Consider the following 19,408-nt stretch of genomic DNA (forward strand, 5'->3'; position numbering starts at 1 on the left):
AAAGAGGAAAATACATTATATGCTTACAGAGGAATACAAGGTTCAGAAAGCACCGTAAGAGTCTAATAGGCAATAAGCCCTGGCCAATGCGGCTCAGTTGTTTGAGCACCCTCCCATGTACCTATCAGATATGAGCGCACACACACACGCACACACACGCACACACACACACAACACACACACCTTCCATTCCCTGTCAGAGCACATGCCTGGGTTGCAGCTTGATCCCCAGTAGGGGGTAAGCAGGAGGCAGCAGATCCATGTTTTTCTTATCAATGTTTCTATCTCTCCCTCTACTTTCCTCTCTCTAAAATCAATAAAAACGTATTTTTAAAAAAGTCAAGATGGGCCCTAACCAGTTTGTCTCAGTGGATAGAGCATCGGCCTGCAGACTGAAGAGTCCCAGGTTTGATTCCGGTCAAGGATATGTAATTTGGTTGTGGGCACATCCCCAGTTGGGGGTGTGCAAGAGGCAGCTGATCGATGTTTCTAACTCTCTGACCCTCTCCCTTACTCTCTGTAAAAAATCAATAAAATATAGATATTTTTTAAAAGTCAAGATGGCAGCTTTCTCTGTAGGTGCAGGTGCGGGGGGGAGCTAGGCCTGAGCAAGCTGGGGCTGCTTCTGGGGTACAGGTACTGTCTGATTTCTCCACCTCGGAGATGGCTATACAGATACCACTGTAACTATTTGTTAAAACTGCATATGTAAGTTAGCTATTTTTGTGCTTGCTATCTCCAACAATTTTAAAAAATCTTGATTTGGAGGCGGGGGGGGGGGGGGGGGAAGGAAATTGACCAAATTATAATTCTCCCAGGAAGAAGTAAAAGATTGGCCCTCTTCAGAGAGATAAAATCAATCTACTGACGTAAATGTATCCTAAATACATACCTAAGTCAAAATGTGTAAATCCTTCCAGGACCAGGTAGAGCACTAGGCACCCTCATGGGAGCCACATCCCACACCTGCCACAACAAAGATGGAAAGGTTCGGGCAAGGAGCCCCAGAGCAGGACCCCTGCCTAAGGCTGTCGGTGAAGCTGCACAGGTTTTGGCCAGAAGAACCAACTCCACCTTCAACCACGGGTGCTGAAGAGGCTGTTCCCGAGTTGCACCAACTGGCCGTATGGGTCCCTTTCCCGCATGATCCGGGAGATGAAGCTTCCCCGCTGGAGGGCCAATCCTCACCCTCTGCGGTGGCTGTGGGACTAGAACCAATGACACTGCGTATCCAGGAGGCGTCCAAACTGAAGGTGTGAGCAGCCGTGATAGAGCCACCTCCTCGAGGCCAGGGCAGATCCTCCCCTGGCACAGCTGGCCCTGGGCCCCGGGGCTGCGGCTCTGTCCTGCTCTCCAGCCCTCGCCAGGGCCCAGAGGTGCCCCGGCCACTCGGGGAGGCCCTGGCCCCTCACAGCCACACAAGTTCCCTGCGGGCCAGCAGCGGCCACAAAAACTAACCCCAGATCCTACCTAGTTAATAAGATTTTGGATGTTGGGAGGGGGAGGGGGGATTTTTATTTTCTAAATCCTGACAAGCCAAAAGTCAAAGGAGAGTTTACTTAAAGGAACAATAAGGTAAATTTTCACCAATGAATTAAGGTAAGGGGAAAACACATTAACAAACACCTACATGAGGAAAGCCTTTTTTTTTTTTTTTTTTTTTTTAAACTTTGAAGAATTAGGTCCAACAGTCTGACCCATGGCTCCTTATCTCTGGGTCTGTTCTTGTTCATCAGTCTATGTTGTTCACCATTTCCCCTAGATGAGTGAGATCATGTCCTACTGGAAATATACTTATAAGAATAAAAAATGAGACAAGCAATAATCGTTATGCTGAAAGGCATATGAATCAGTCTGTAGAGAGTTTCTTTCTGGGTCAGACTGTTGGACCTCAAAGGGAGGGTGGGGATAAAAGGGAGAGATCAACCAAAGGACTTAGGTGCATACATATGAGCCTAACCAGTGGTCAAGGACAATAGGGGTGTGGGGGCATGAGTGTGTGTGTGTGGGGGGGGGGATTAGAATGGGGGGTTGAGGACAAATATGTGATACCTTAATCAAAAAAAAAAAGAAGAAGAAGAAGAAGAAGAAGAAGAAGAAGAAGAAGAAGAAGAAGAAGAAGAAGAAGAAGAATTAGGGAAACAGCTGCAACCAGAGCCTTCTAGAAGCTCAGCGACATCCTACCAAATGACGTTCTTCACCAAAGCCCCAGAGGTCATTTGGTTGTTTTTTACTTTGTTTTGCTTTGGGGAGAATCAAGCCCAGAGCTGTAAAAATTTTAATTTGAAAACTTTACGTGGGCATACCACCTTCCGTGTATCCGTTTACCTGCCTGAGTCACAGGGACAGGGCACCTCCCAGCGCCTTTTTAAGAAGTATGCTTCAAGTCAAATATCATTTGAAGTTTAGTAAAATATATTCTTGGCTTACGATATGTTTACCAACTTTAAGGAATCAAGTTGAATTGGCAAGACCTATACCTCATTAAGATGCTTACAGGGGTTTTGATGAGCTTCATGCATTAAATCGATACTTTCTGCTTTACATATCTTCTTTTCAAATTGGGTTTAGATCATCAACTGAATTTTAAGGAATCTAGTCAGAACCTGAATTTGAATCCTGGCTCTGTTGCTCAACTTCTGAATGAATTTGAATAAATAATTTAATTTCTCTGAATCTCAATTGTCTTCTCTGTAAATGGAGAATGAGAACATCTGCTTAAATCATTGGGAAAATTAAATGAAATCATATATAAAGCAGGTTCAAAGAATGGTAGCTATAGTATCTATTGTGATATATATATATTAATGGATTAAGCATATATATATATATATATATATATATGCTTAATCCATTAATATATGTGAACTTGCTCTTTAAAAAAATGTTCAGTGTTCCATGAATTCTGGATTTTCTGTGAGTCTCAGATTTTGAGTCTCAACACCCCTTTAAAAGAGTAATATTTTTTCTTTTTTTTTTTTTCATTATTGATTAAGGTATTACATATGTGTCTTTATACCCTCAATACCCCCTCTCACGCCCCCAGTCATGCCCTCACCCCCCTGGTATTTGTGTCCATTGTTTAGGCTTACATGCATGCATACAAGTCCTTTGGTTGATCTCTCTCCCTTAACCCCACCCTCCCCTGCCTTCCTTCTGAGGTTTGATGGTCTGATCCACTATTCTGTCTCTGGATCTGTTTTTTTTCTTTCTTTCTGTTTGTTTGTTTGTTTGTTTGTTTTAATATATTTTATTGATTCTTTACAGAGAGGAAGGAAGAGGGATAGAGAGCTAGAAACATCGATGAGAGAGAAACATCTATCAGTTGCCTCTGGCACACTACCCACTGGGGTATGTGCCTGCAACCAAGGTTCATGCCCTTGACCGGAATCGAACCTGGGACCCTTGAGTCTGCAGGCCAGTGCTCTATGCACTGAGCCAAACCAGTTAGGGCTGGATCTGTTTTTTTGTTCATCAGTTTATGTTGTTCATTATATTCCACAAGTGAGTGAAATCATGTGATATTTATCTTTCTCTGACTAGCTTATTTCGCTTAGCATAATGCTCTCCCAAAAGAGTAATCTTGATTATACAGTTAAGGCTTGAAATGTTGGACAATACATTAATGACGCAATTTTCTTATCAATTACTTTTATGTTGGACACAGAAGGTCATCAAGAGAGAGAGGCTTCCTCCCAGTGCCTTCTCCAGCGTGGGCACCCAACTCAGGTGTGTACATGTCTATATGGCAAACACAGGTGGAGAATAGAGAGAGAAACAAGCCACTCTCCCAGACCTAAGTACATCCATTAACAGGACTCTATAATTCATATTAATATGGAGCAACTCAAAATGCAGTTGATTTGGCTGGCAGTGGCATTTTCTAATTATTACACTAAACAATATCAGAGAACTAAACAGAACAGTAAATCAAAGTTCAGTTTCACCTATGTTCAGCAAGTCCATAATTGCACATCCATTCTTGAACAGCCACGGGCCCTAGTGCAATAAATGTATCGGATAAAGTAAGGAAACCTACCTTACACTTAAAATGAGGAGAGATTTCTCTGAGTGTTCTAAATTCAGTCCATCTGCAGGGATTCACTAATTGTTAGAGCACCCCCTAGTGGAGGAGGTGCAGTTGGTTCTCTGCCTTTAAAAATCTGTTCAATACACAAATATTTGTGTTCCTTCATCTCAAGCTGTTCAATAGAATTTTCTGTGATGATGGAAACGCTCTATAAATTCTTCACCATCCAACACAGCAGCCATGGCTACATGAGCAATAGAGCGCTTGAAATGCGGCTACTGGAACTACGAAACTGAATTTTAAATTTAATTTAATTTTAACTAATTGAGATTTAAATAACCACAGGTGGCTAGTAGCTACCACATTGCACATTGTTGTTCTAGAATATACACGTATGCATATATTCCTTGCTACTTTCTTGCAATCCTATTCTTTCATGTGGCCAGTAAGGACTGTGTTAGAAGGTTGTGTGAGAAGCACACTGCCTAACTAACCACACACCCTGACTCTTCCAAGGGCCTCGGCCCTTTGGTGTTGAAACAAAGAGGCTGCATGAGATCTCTGTGCTCTTTTGGCACTAACATTTCGTGTTTGAGACTTGAAAAGTAAAAAATAAATAAGTTCTGTTTAAAAGGTGACATCTACTATTTCAATCTGTTCGTTTGGACCATCACTAAGGTAGGAAATGGCCCAGCAGCTACCTGTCAATACTTCTGAATCATCATGAGGCAGGAGATGACCTAAAGTAAGAAGAATCTGCTCAACAGCATCTAATGGGGCTACAGGATTCTTGTTGTGACAAAGGTTTGACAGTGTCCAGGTCAGACCACATGCAAAAGACGACATGCCAGGAACTGCAAGATAAGCCAACAGTGGGTCCACTGCACTGGTGCATTTGATAACCAAGTCTCGGAAAACTGAACCATCTTGTGAAGCACCTAGGAGCTACTGAATCGCCAACTGTGCCTCCTGTGCTAAGAAATATTGTCACTGGGACAGATGAACAGGCGCAGGTTGTAATAGATGTGGGAGCACTGGCCGTCTTTCCCAGCCTGCTAATGAACTCCAAAACTAACGTTCAGAAGGAAGCTACATGGACAATGTCAAACATCACAGCTGGCTGTTCGGATCAGGTACAGCAACTTGTGGGTCATGGATTAGTCCCTTTCTTCATTGTTCTTTCTAAGGCAAACTCTAAGACACAAAAGGAAGCTGTATAGGCTGTGACCAACTATAAAAGTGGTGGAAAGGTAGAACAAGATGTATACCTCATTCATTGTGGCAAAATAGAACCACTGATGAACTTCTTCACTGCGAAAGATACCAAGATTATTCTGGTTATTCTAGATTCCATTTCAAATATCTTTCAGGCTGCCGAGAAACAGTCTACTGATTGAAGAATGTGGAGGTTTGAACAAAGTTGAAGCTCTACAACAGTGTTTTTCAACCTTTTTTGGGCAAAGGCACACTTGTTTCATGAAAAAAATCACGAGGCACACCACCATTAGAAAATGTTAAAAAATTTAACTCTGTGCCTATATTGACTATATATAAAGTAATTCTCTTGAATAGGAATCAAATAAACACAAAGAAAGTATTTTATAATTACTTTATTATGAAATATTAAGTAAACAAAATAGTGAAAAATTATAAAATTCTTGTCTTGTCTGCACCTACGGCACACCAGGCAACATCTCGCGGTACACTAGTGTGCCGCGGAACAGCGGTTGAAAAACGCTGCTCTACAAAACCATGAAAATGAGTGTGTGTAAAAGGCTTCACTAAACAGGAAGATCAAAATGCTGTGCCAGAAACTACCTCTGAAGGTTATACATTCCAAGTTCAGGATGGCATGTCTGGGACCTTTAACTTTTAGATTGTACAACTGAGGCACAAAGTTTTTGTTGTGTACTATGTTTGGTGAAAGTATTTCTTACTGTTTCTCTACTAAGAACTCTTTTAAAATGTGGTTTGTTATTATAGCACTTTCTACAATGAATCTATACTTGAACAGATCCAAACCGTACATACTGTACAAAGCTTCTCCTCTCAGTGAGTTTCTTATTTCTATGTGGAATTTCATATCTTGCAGTCTCCTGAAATAAAGATTAAATTACACACACAAAAAAAAATATGTAAATAATAAAAGGTGACATCTAGCCCAGCTGGTGTTGCTCAGTGGTTGAGCATCAACCCAGGAAACAAGAGGTCACTGGTTTGATTACCAGTCAGGGCACATGCTCGGGTTGCAGGCTTGATCCCTAGTAAGGGGCCTGCAAGAGACAGCCGACCCATGTTTCTATCTCTCTATCTCTCTCCCTTCCTCTCTCCAAAAAATCAATAAAAACATTTTTAAAAATAAAATAAAAGGTGACATCTATCCAATGTCTTTTTTTTTATCTCAAATCCATAGGTGAAAGGATATGTGTGTTGTGTGGATGGAACCAAATCAGAAATGACTTTTTCTCAAAATTTTTAAAGTGTCTGTTTGGTTCAAAATAGCATGAAGAATATGCTTAACGTAAAATAAAGAAGCAAAATTAGGGTACAGAGAGCTGATACAGGAGCCATCCTTTCCATATTGGTTACCTCTTGCAAGAGAACATATCTGCAGGCCCACAGACGGACTTGCTCCAGCAGGCGGGATGGCTGCAGCGTGGAGGGCGGAGGGCGTGGGGAGCGGGGCTGCTGCCGAGAGAGAGAGAGAGAGAGAGAGAGAGAGAGAGAGAGAGAGAGAGAGAGAGAGAGAGAGAGAGAGCATTTTCCGCTCAGGCATGTATCTTTAATTACAAAAGGATAAAAGAGGGGCACTTCCAATGCTTTATTGTCAATAAAAGGGAAGAAGGCAAGTGGACAGAATGTGATGTTTTCAACTTAAACTAACAACTTTCATTAAGTATGTATTTTATGTGTCCAGGAGTCAGCCCCTGGGTACAAAATATCAACAGTTTCTATGAGGTTTTAGTGAAAAATTTCCATGCTATTAACATGAACATAGGATATGCATGCACTGAGTCCATGGACACTGGAACTACTTCCATGAGGTTGCTAGTATCGAAGCCATAACACAAGCCCTATCTATCGCTACTTCATTTCTTGGGTTATTTTCTTAAATGTTTTTACGTACAAACCATTGTCACTGAACTTTGTTTCAGATCACTAAAAACAATAGAGAAGGTCAACTACTGATTACAAAATACCAAACCCTATTTGTGGGCTTCAGATTACCAGCCTCCCAAATCCAAGCTAGCCCAGTTTCAGTTCGTAGTCACAGACAATACGGCAATTTAATGCAGCGGAAACCCTGACCCAACTCAGAAGGTGGTGTTTCTGCTGTAGGAGGTTATATTCACCTCCTTCCCTGGCAACCGGGCGATGTGGACCTCAGAGACGTTGCCCACTTTGTGTCTGAAAAGAACGCGTATCAAAATGCGTGTGTATAGAATCGTCTGAAGGACATTTGTAACAAAAACACACCATGTAATTACTATGTACAGTTCACAAGACTTTATGGTTACAGGTATCCTTGTATAATTTTTGCAATGATGGCTGTTATAGACACAAAAATCACATTAAACGGCTATCATCTTTAATATGTATAATGCCCTTGGAAACAAGAGTATGGTTAGTAAGTTTGCAAGTTTGCTTATTTTTCAGTAAGTTGTTAATCATGTTTCATTAGTGCCCAAAGATCAGAAGAGAAGCAAAAGTTTAGGAAGGACAGTAAGGAAAGGTGCGGGTGAGCTTCCCCTCCCCCAGGCAGGACGACGGCCCGCCACTAAAACCAACAAGCTTCACACAGCCATTTGCTGGTCCTCGCTGACATTGTCTGATTTCTTTCCCCACTAGAAAACTTGTTGTTGTTGTTGTTGTTGTTGTTGTTGTTGTTTTGTTTGTTTGTTTTTTATATTAAGAGGAGTAGTGTCAGAAACTGGACAAATAGTGTGTGTGAAGGCGAGTGGAAACAGTACATCTTATGTAAAGAAGCGGCACAAGGTTTAAAAAGTGTGCTAGAATTTCAGTAACTTGATTGTTTAGACTCAGGTGAGGGCACCAGCTCTCTGAGCCAAAAAAAAAAAAAAAAAAAAAAAAAAGAAAGAAAGAAAGAGAGAGAGAAACATTAATCGTGTTGTACCTAAGCCAACCCACTAATCAGGAATACAAAATATGGTGCTAAGATATGGAGGCGCTATAGAAATGCCGACGAATAGTGAACATGAAAGTAAACATTCCAAACCCCCAGCCCTCTCCCACCTAATCTGATGGAGCCACCCAATGCTCTACACAAGGGTAAGCGGAGCCGGCTCCCTCGGCTGTCTATCGCAGGCTTTTAAATGGACTTCTATTAAAAACCCAGTTGAAGTATCTCCTGGGATCAGCATGGCGTTTAGTTGCCGGCTGGCCCCAGTGGGTTCAGCCACCCTGCGCGCCCCCCCTCCTCACCCCCATAATGGAAAGCACCACGTGATTGCCCAGGTCCACCCCAGCTCTGTTTTCAAGGTCTTTCCTGAAAGTTGGCCACATAGATAACCTGGTTTCCATGCTATTTATTGCCTAGGAAGGAGGAAGGGTTGAGCCCAACCCCTCTGGGATGTGAACTTGTGGTTCCAAGGAGTCTAGGGAATCAAATCTGATGCTTTCAGGACTGAGCTGCCCCGCAGAGTGAATCCAACAGTTTTCTCTTAGGACCAAAAAGGGACCTGCATTACAAAGGCTCTTTCTTATTTGTGTCCCCCAGGGGGAAACGGGAAAGAGAAAGAAGAAAAGAAAGTTTTCCCCGGTACTTTAGGACGTGTTTAACCGATGGCCTTTGCAAACAGCAACTCTTCTGCATGAAGAATGTATTCCGTTCAATATTCTTTTTATGAACTGAAACATCGTTGCACCTGGAACCGCCATTTGCTGGTGGCAAATCTGGTTCACTTTGGAGACTCAGTATCACCTCTTCCATCAAAATTGATTACTCTGAAGGTTAGGGGAGATTGTATGGTCAGGTCAACTGCTCCCCTCCTCCCTGGCGTTCTAGCAAAGATAAAATTCAAATGATGTTTCTACAGAAAATAATTGCCGCCTTTTAAGAGATTGCATCAAAGATAACAGAGTAAAGTCTGTCTCTTTGTCCCTGGACTTAACATACTTTGGGGTTTTCATTTTGGGTGAATTTAGGGCACATAGCATTACTTATGGCTTCATCTAGTTCAAGAAATGATGTACCAAACAGGCAAGACATTATTTTAAAACTGTAGAAAGCCCAGCCCGGGGGGTTTGAATGTTGACCTATGAACTAGGAGGTCATGGTTTGATTCCCAGTAGGAGTGCATGCCTGGGTTTCGGGCTAGATCTCATTGTAGGGTGTGTGGGACACAGCCCATCAGTGATTCTCGCTCATCATTGATTTTAAAAAGAAATCCTTATTCGGCTATGAGTTTTGGAAAAGACTTTGCAACCTCCAGTGTGTTGCAGGGATGTGCATCTCTGGCCACTATATTCCTTACAAAGTACTGAAAAGCATACTTTTATCTGATTGTAGTTACTCCAAAGACCCTTGCATCAATTTCTCAAGGTTCTGCCACTGTTTTGAAGACGTGCCTGTGAAATCCAGTTCCTCAGACTTGCTCTGCTTTCGTGTGATTAAAACATAGCACGCCCTGGAAAAGGATCATGGGTCAGCTTGGTCCAGGCATTTGGCTGATGGTTTAAAATTATTTAGAGAAACTCAGGTACTGACATACTATGATATATGTGTATTCAGGTGCAAGAATATTTCCTCCTCATTCAAAAGAACTAAAAATTTAGGCCCCATTTCTGGCACTTTAAATAAAGTTCCCTTTTGCAGGATTATTTATCATGGTTAGTGGTTGCCATCCGTCATGAAAAGTTAACAAAGACCTATTGGGTTTATCTATAGGCAGCTAAACAAACATATCTCTCTCTTCTGTTATCTTCTTGTTAACAAAGCCCTATCAGGATGTTCTAACCATCAGCATTTACTGCACAGGGGTCCTTTATCTGGGATGATATATAGAGAGCCCATCAATTAGCGTGAGGATTTGTAGATACCTGCCATATATTCATGAGAGTGCTCCTCTCCCCTCTCTCTCCATCACGCACATCGCAGTGTGGTTTTGTGAGAGGTGTCACTGCTCACCTCCTGGGCTGTGGCTCATCTGTTGCGGTAGTTAAACTGTCAGAGTCGCCGTCGGTCCAGGCAGAGCTGGGACTCTGAAACAAAGCCAAGGACCAGGGCTGCTCTTCTTAACGAACACAATTGCGTGGGCCAAGGTCCCACACCGCAGTGTGGAAGAAACAGAGAAACACGAACCTTGGTATAAATGTTGCCTTTGCCTAAGCATTTTGCAAAAACAACAACCACAGCAAAAAAAATATAATGTGATTCCCCACTTACTTTATGCAACTGGAAACATCAAGGCAAACACTTTAGCTCTGGGTGTGTGGCTGAGGGGAGGGGGAAGCTAGTCACCACAATGGCGTCTTGTTTCTATAAGTTAACACCTTCTGATCTCTGCTGCTCCTCTCCCTAAAGGCTAGGCTGGTTCCCCAGCGCCATTGAGCTTGACTTCCAAGGCTCAACACTATCTTGTGTCCCAACCTCTCTTGCTTTTCCCCATCAGGACACATCACATTTTCTCACGTTCATTGGACCCACCCGGCTCTTTTTCCAACCTTGAACTTTCCTGTACCCTCTGGAACACCCTTTGCCCCTGCTCTGCTCCAACAGGCCCTGAGCACGCCCGGAGAGCCACGGAGGTGACATTAGAGGCCCTCCCAGGCATTCCGTCCTCTGGGCTCACACACCATCATTGTCATGCTTTTGATAGATTATTTATTGGATTTATGATAATGTATTTGCTGTCTTTCTCCCCACTCCACCTGTGGGCTGATGCAGTTTCTTACTTCGCAGTCTTAGAGCTTAGTAGGGTGCCCATTGGGGGACATAGTGTCAAATGAAGGATGGATATAAATGCTTATTTTTCTATTGCTGTTCCTCAGCATGTCCGGGGATTTCCTGGAAGGAAAGAAGGAGGTCCACAGAGCAGTGAGGAGAGTTGGTATTTCTGTAAGACAAACTGGGTCAAAAAGGGATAAATAACCCTCTCTTATAGGATGTTCTGAGTATTTAATGAGCATTATCTAGTAACCTATGAGGGATGTGGTTATTGTTGTTATATAATAACTAGAGGCCCGGTGCATGAAATTCATGCACGGTAGGAGAGGGAAGTCCCTCAATCCTGCCTGCACCCTCTCCAATCCAGGACCCCTGCCTGCCTGATTGCTCCTAATTAGCTTTGCCTGCCAGCCTGATCCCCCTAACTGTTCTCCCCTGCTGGCCTGATCCCCTTAAGGGCCTTTGCCTCTGCCCCCACCACCATGGCTTTGTCCGGAAGAATGTCTAGAAGATATCCTGCCTAATTAGCATATTACCCTTTTATTAGTATAGATATTGTTATGGCCTTTGGTATGAGTGCTTAAGCTTCCAGGCATCTGGATGAACATTTTCCTAGGACAGAGTCTCCATCAGTTTGGTGTGCGCCAAAAAAACTCAGTGGGGTGAAGAGTCCTGTGTCATGTGGCACCTTAAAACAAATCAGTCGCAGCCGAAACCGGTTTGGCTCAGTGGATAGAGCGTCGGTCTGTGGACTGAAAGGTCCCGGGTTCGATTCCGGTGAAAGTCATGTACCTTGGTTAAGGGCACATCCCCAGTAGGGGGTGTGCAAGAGGCAGCCGATCGATGATTCTCTCTCATCGATGTTTCTAACTCTATCCCTCTCTCTTCCTCTCTGTAAAAAATCAATAAAATATATTTTAAAAAAACAAACAAACAAATGAGTCCCAGACTTGTCAGGCCTAAGTAAAGACATCCTGTGGCCACCAGAGCACTACCTGGAGCCAGGTGCACCTGCACTTACCTGTAAGCTGGTCTCCAGCCTGACAGCACATGTGGACACACCCTGACACCCACACATCTGTGGCCTTTCCCTTCTACACCCTCAAATGCCAGGTTCCAGTGCTCAGAGACCCCGGTCTCCACCACCTTTCCCACCAACACCGTGGGACAGTCAAATATGACCTTGCCGAGACCCTGTGAGCCCAGGCAGGGCAGAGCCCACCCAGGAACTCAGTCCGCATCCTCCTGGTTCCTCTTCCAGCCTCAACCTGCACTGCCAGGACTTGGAGTCTCCTTTTAAAAGGCCAGGTCAGCTTCCCACACACACCCCACTTCTTGTAACCTCTGCTCAGGCCACTGCAGCCCACCCCACACCCATGGCCCCTCTCAGCTCCAGCAGCGGGATGCTCTCAATGCCAGCATCCCATCACCCCTTCCGGAAGGCCTTGCAGAAAGGTGAGCTGGCCTGAGGTTCCTTTCTCTAGATTATTTTCTTCTGGGCATTTTCTTCTGGGCATGAGTGGGAAGGAGAGACCCAGGAATCCCCTGCTGATTTCCTGGGGCCGGGGTTCCCTCCCTTTCTCCCCAGGACCTCCCTTGCACTAGGGTCCCCACTGTCCCTCGGGTGGGGACCTCTTTAGGGGCTATGGGGACCCACCACACCTCCTCTTCTGTCCCTGTCCCCCAGCCCAAGCCAGGTGTTGTCACCGTGTGGTTGGGCTGAGCATCCTCGCACTCTAAGGACTGGATAGAAGGGGTGTCATCGTAAAAAACGGCACCCCCTCTGTGCGACAATGCCGCCTGCGCCAGAGGAAGTGGGGCAATCCCTGACTTGGGGGAAGGGAGGTTAACCCTCGAAGCCCTTTAGAGCACATTACACCTGCCAATCCAGGAGCCTGGCCCCCAACCTTCACCCCCCACCGCATGCCTGTCCCGCCGGTGCCTGCGGAGCGTGAGCCGGCTCTGAGGCCGGTCCGGTCCGGCTGGCGGTGCGGGCGGCGGACCGCGCTCCTCCCGCTGCGGGTGCGGCGGACGCGCCTCCGCGAACGGTGCGGAGCCGGGCGCTCGGGCTGCGGGGCCGCTGGGCAGCGGCTGGGCCCCGGCTGCTGGGAGCCGGTCTCCCCGGATCAAGTTCACAGAGGCCGCACCGCAGCGGAGACTCAGGCCGAGGGCCCCAGGGAGTCCACCGCTCCCCTAACCAACAAAGACTGGGAGCGGGGACGGGGAGGGAAAAGGAGCTCCGGAAGGAGGCCAGGAGGGACGAGCTGGAGGGAGAAGGTGGAGGAGAGCGGGGCCGTGGCCGTGGCGGCCTGAAAGTCTGGGGTTCGGATGTGTGTCACGGTAGAGGCCAATCTGACCTTGACGGACTGCCCAGACTCCCCTCCATCAGCCCGGGCCCAGGCCAGCGCACAGAGCAGACTAAATCCTCCCCCATTCCCAGCGCCCCGACGTGAGGGACGCCGGGCCAGGAACCCGCACCCCAGCAGCAGCGCCTGGCACTGGCCAAACTGGGGAAATAGCCCAAGCCCGTGCGCTCCCGGCAGGTGCTGCTCCGGAGCCAGGGCCGCAGGCTTAGCCAGTGGTGCCCGCTGGCCCCGGGAGGAGGGAGAGGGGAAGGTGTCTGGGGAGGAGGGAGAAGGGAGGGTGCCCGGGGAGGGCTCCGAGGAGGACAGAGCTAGCAGAGCAGGCGAGTCCTCGGGAGGGTGGCATGGCCTGGGAAGCCGGGTCCCGCCCATTCTTAGGTGCTGTCACCGCTTCTCCTTATCCTCAAGGCCACCGAGGTGGGGTCTGGGAGGACCCCAAGGGCAGGTGGGGAAGCGGGGAGACCTCTGGTTGGCGTGCGGGCCTGTGGGGCCCCCGCAGTCCAGCCCTGCGCAGCCCCTGCCGCCCAGAGCAGGACAATGGCACCCCTGGTACAAGTGCAAACTAGTTTCCGTGTTGGGGGAAAAAGAGAATAAAAGTTTAATAAACGTGTGCCGTGTTGTGAATGACTTTGTGACGACCTCTGCTGCAAATGGCCTATGCATGCGGAATAATGGTCTCCTTGCAGAGAGGGAAATAGCTTAGTGCTATCATCGTTGCCTCGGTAACCATCAGAGTCCCCATCTAGCAAGAGAGAAATGAGTTATGAAAAGGCTTGAGTGAAGAAGGGATTAACACATGATCCCAGGGACAGTATGTCAATCAAAATCAACTGAGAAATTACACTGCTCTATTTGAGAATTTCTCCGGAACCCCAACGCCAGTGGAGTAAGGGTGCGTGTGCAGATATTCTCCCCCCACCCTCTCTCTCTCTCTCTTTCTCTCTCTCTCTCTCTCTCTCTCTCTCAAGGAGGGGGAGTAGCATCATGATGCGTCTTCACGACCATCATTGAGAAGTTACACGGGAGGGTAAAGGCTCTTTAGAAGGAGGGTTATTGAGGGAGACAGAGCCTCTGCCCACCCCCACTCCGGGGACCTCACTGTTGGGTCCCTCCTCTGCCCCCCCCCCCCAGCCCCGCTGCCCCCGCTGCCTCTAGCACAGCCCCCCACACATACACACACACACACACACACGCCTCAGGTCACAGGCACTGGCCTCAGCCGAACCCAGAGCTGCAACAGAGAGGTTATTGGGTCGGGAACCAGGTCCCAGCCCGGGAGCCTGGGCAGCAGCAGCCTTTGACGCAGGCTCTCCTAGGGCCTCGACTCCGTTTTGGAATCAGGTTCCCGGAAAGGAATGGCTGAGTCTGGTGCACACCCCCCCCCCCCCCCACATCCGCGTGTGAGATCCCCCAACGCCGCTGAAATGCCCATGCGCGCGCTGAAGTCCACACTTCCCATCACCTCCAGCACAGAAATCGGGGGCTGAAAAACAAACAACAACAAAAACACACAAAAGAGGGCCACTCAAATAGGCATTCATTGTTGGAGTCCTAACCCATCAGGCGTCCGGAGCTGTGGGACTACGGGCTCTGGGTCCCAGAGGCCCTGTCTTCGGAGACTTCCGCTCAGGCACTTGAATTACGAATTTTGAAAGAAACCTCAATACACCCCTCCCTTAAAAAAAAAAAAAAAAAAAAAAAAAAAAAAAAAAAGTCTTTAGGAAATTCCTAAGAGGCACCGACCCCGGAGAGAGCACAGGAGGAACTTGGTGGGCTGGGGCAAGGGAAGCTGGGCTTCCCCAGACAGTGACCCCAAAATAGTGGCCTTAGCTTCTGGCCACGGAGCGATGGGGTTGGGGGACCCTCAGCGCTCCAGTTGAGGAAGCTGAGGCTTTCTCCAGCCCCGGAGGGTCAGGTTGGGTGAAGGCAGGTCACAGGGTCCCCATGTCACTCACCTCCGCACACTATTCACCTCCTGCCCACAGCCTGCTCCGTGTCCCAGAGGGAAGGGGCCTTGGCCATCGCCTGGTTCAGCCCCATCACTTAGCACATGGGGAAACTGAGGCCCTGAGGTAAGGCAACTACTGAAGGTGCACACTGACAGGGCCTGGACCAGAGCCCCATTTCTTTACTTCACTTTAGAAAATTGGCCTCATGGGAAAAAAAAGTTTTCAGGAACTGTTCTCAAACAGAGTGCCTGACTTTGCCCTGGGGGGGGGGGGGGTGGCGAGGAGGAGGAGGAGGAGGAGGAGGAGGAGGAGGAGGAGGAGGAAGAGGAGTGTGAAGGTCTCTCTGCCCACCCCTGTGTCTTCATTCATTCATTCACTCATTCATTCATTCGCCCTCCCTCCGCCAGCCTCACTCCCCCCCCCCCCCCCCAGTCCCACACAAGTTCCAAGTCCTGAGCGCCCCGCACGGTTAACTAAATCGCCTTGACCCTGGCGCTATTTGATATTTGCCTCCTTGACACTCATTTAGGAGCTCGCAGCAGCAACGCAGACATTGGACAAGTCCAGCCTGAAACCGAAGCCTCCTGAAAGGGGGAGATGGGGAGAACCTGATAGCTGGAAACTCGTTTCTCCAAAGGCTTTCGGGACATTTTAGCCTGGCTCCAGGTCCGCGGAGCGCCAGGGCGCCGCCAGTGCGGGTGTAAACGTTAAATGTTAGCTATTTGTTCCAATGATTGGCATGAAAGTCGACTCTTTCTTGTCTTCTTTTTTTCCTCCTTCTCCCTCTTCCCTTTCCTTTCTCTCTCTGCCCCTCCGGATTCCCACAAATACTGATTCAACCAGTGGCTCCTCTAATCCGCCTCCCCCCTCCCCTCCCCAAGTCAGAAAACTGACCGAACAAGGGCGGCCAGGACCGGGCCAGGGGGGCTGTGCTGGTTCTGCTCCACTTCTGGAGGCAACTCTACTCGCCGCGACCCATTCCCCTCTCCTTTCCCTAGTCCCTTATTTCTTTTGTCCTTTTTTCTTTTTCTGATTTTCCTTTCTTTCCTCCCGCTCTGGGGTGGGGGGTTCTTTATTTATTTTTACCGGCGCAGGAAAGAATGAAAAGTGTCAGTAGCATATGAGAAATTCAGGGCTGCTGTGTTCTCTATTGACGAGAGACAAACAGATGGGCAGATAAGCAAGTCGCCTGGTTTCAAAAGTTCCAGTTTTTTGCTTGAGGGGAGCACCCGACAGAATGTCTTACTCCAAGCCCCAGCAATTACGTTTTTTCCAGAAAAGTTGGAAGGGACACACAGTTGCTAACCACACTCCCCCAACCCACCCCTGTCCTAGTTCTAGGTATCAGCCCAAGCTCCCCAACCCCACCCCTGAATTCTATAAGCAATAACTCATGTATTCTGGACCCTTCCGTTCCGAGCGGCTTGCCCCACCCTCCCCATCCCACCTCACCCATTTATTTTAGCTGCTCTGTCACTACCTATACCTCATTCCAACCTAACCTTTTCAGACTCTGATTAGTGAAGCTTCGTTCTCCTCATTCACTCACTCTCTTCCCAGCCCCCCTCCCAAACCCACTTTCTCCCTTCCTCCCTCCTCCTTAAAAAAATTTTGGAGCCAGGAAGATAAGATAGGCAATCCTCTATCGGGAATCCTGTAATATTAAAGATCAAATGTGGCATCAATGGAAGACCAAATGCGGAGAGAAACAAAAGGGGGAAGCTGGGAGATGTGCATCAGCTAATTACAGCTGCAAATATTATGCAAATTTATCTTGGCACAGAAATGGAGAAAGCGAGTTTAAGTGCGGAGATAATGCTGGAAAATTGAATGTTCATCTGGGCATGGGAAACAGCCCAGCAGGCTGCACTGGTCTGTTTCATCTAGGGAAGCACTGGTTTTACCCTCCTATCAGATCATTTGCACTTCATTGGTGGGGACTGAGAAATTAATATTACTTATAATTGATACTTGAAATTCTTGGAGTGATGTGTCCTAAGAAAAAGAAGAAAAGAGAAGGGAGAGGGGTAAGGGGTGTAGAGGAGGAGAGAGAATAGGTGAAAAGTCACAGTATTTAATACTAAATTGGAGCTAGACATCTGAAGTCCACTAAGACCAAAGTGAACTGAAAAATAAAGGGAAAATATCCCAGAAAATCAGGTCTGTCTGTCTCTCTGTCTCTCCTACTAAAACTCGAAATATATTTATCATCAAGATTCAAGTTTTTAAAATCTATGATTATGTGGCTACCCACTCTGCTTGAGGGTATGGGACAGAATCAGAAATGGAGACCTGAACTCCACCTGGCTGGGAATCCTAGTGTAACCCTGAGGGAGGAAATGTGAATGGTGACCAGGACTCTTTAGTAGATGTAAGCAGTGGGAGGAAAGTAGACTTAGCTCCATAGACCCTCAACTTTGCTTCTGCTCCGAAGGCACCCCATTTCCTCTATTTTTACCAGCCCCTATTCACCATTCTTCAGTCTACTCTGGAACTGTCTGAAAATTACATTCCCAGGAAACAAGCTTCAAATCCTCACATTTCAGAAGTAAATGTTCCTAAGAATAGGGGAGGAAGAAAGACAATAGAAACTACAAAGAACAGAAAAAAAATCCTTAAAAAAATAAAAAATCAAGTCCTCCTCCCATCTCCCAGTACAAAATCGACTGCAACCCGGAGAAATGTGGAGAATTTCAGATGAGCTTTATTCAGGTGCGAGGCATCCAATTATGAAGAAATTATGATCATCTGACGTCAGGAGGAACAATTGGAGAGCGAATATGTATGAATCTGCTCTCATTGGTTTGCATATTTGCAAAGATTGTTTAATCCAAGCAACCAGAAAGTAATCAACAGGCACAAAAAGCTTATAGAGCAAATTACCAGTGACTCCTGCCCCTTGGACTTCCTGAAGCCTGGAGGTTGCTAGCGCTGTCAGTGGGGGATGGGGGTAGGGGTGGAGTACACTGGGTCTAGCCTTGTATTCTGAAATCTGTCCTAAAAGAGGCAGAGAGTAAAGCCTGTTGCGTTAATTGGCTTTTGTTCCTTTGGTGTTAGGGCAAAAGACAGAAGAAACAAAAATGCCAATTATTGTAACTAATTAAGCATTAAATGAGATGTGTGTCCTCTTCTCTCTAACTCTAAAGCAGGGGGAGACGATGAGTGTAGGTGGAGGGGGGTGGTCTGGAAGAACAGGAGGACCCACCTACCACTCTGCTTGGGGAGAAGGAAACCTATGCACATTCTGCACGTGTTAACAGACAAAGCCAGAAGAGCTGAAATATATATATATATATACACGACACAGAGAGGAAACTGGAATTTTTTTTGTTTTGTTTTTTGTTTACTTGGAATGGGGCTGGAATGGGCAGCAGTCAGGGGTTGGAAGCTGTGTTGGCCAGGAGATGGTGAGGGGAGGAGAAATCTCAGAAAAATTAACATCATTGGTACCTTTGTATATAAAGATGCAAATGGGATTTTATCTTAACTTGGCTCTGTGCTTTAGTCAACGTTTATGATTAATTATCTCCTTTTTCATAAAAATAAATCATGTTAAAAATTAGGATTTTGGTGCTGGGGAGAAACTAAGCACTGGTTTCAGGTCGATCTTGTTAATTTCAGCCTGAAATTGACACACTAATTAAAGAGCAGCATGGTAAAGCAGGAGCAGGCAAGATTATACCCAGTTCTTTTTTTTTTTTTTTAATCAGATCTACCTTATATTTTCCCAATTAAAAACTGCAAAAGCAGTTTCATTGCCCCAGGATAAAAAATAAGGGCCCCCTTTTCACAACGTTGGCCATCACTTTCTACCATCAGATTCATTGTGATGTATTAGATGCAATAAATTATCCCATGTAACAAAACATTGGGAGCTGAAAGGCAGATAATCTGGAAAGCAGAGATAAGGATTCATTATTCCAAATCATTATGAATCCAACGTTGCCTCTGACTTCTTTCTTAATCAGCTCCTCTGATCCTGGATATGTGAGCAGTACAGATAAGGAAAGAGTCGTTTATAATTCTCCACCTCGTCTAATATTTTAAAATAAAGTCAGAGGCAAGAAAACGCCATAAAACACTGGTGAGCAGGCAAGCGCCGAATGAAAAATCACTTCCATGTTATTATATCCACAGTAAGATTTAATTAAAATTCTCC

The sequence above is a fragment of the Pipistrellus hanaki genome, assembly GCF_964339955.1.
Source record: "Pipistrellus hanaki genome assembly, chromosome: 1".
NCBI lineage: Eukaryota > Metazoa > Chordata > Mammalia > Chiroptera > Vespertilionidae > Pipistrellus > Pipistrellus hanaki.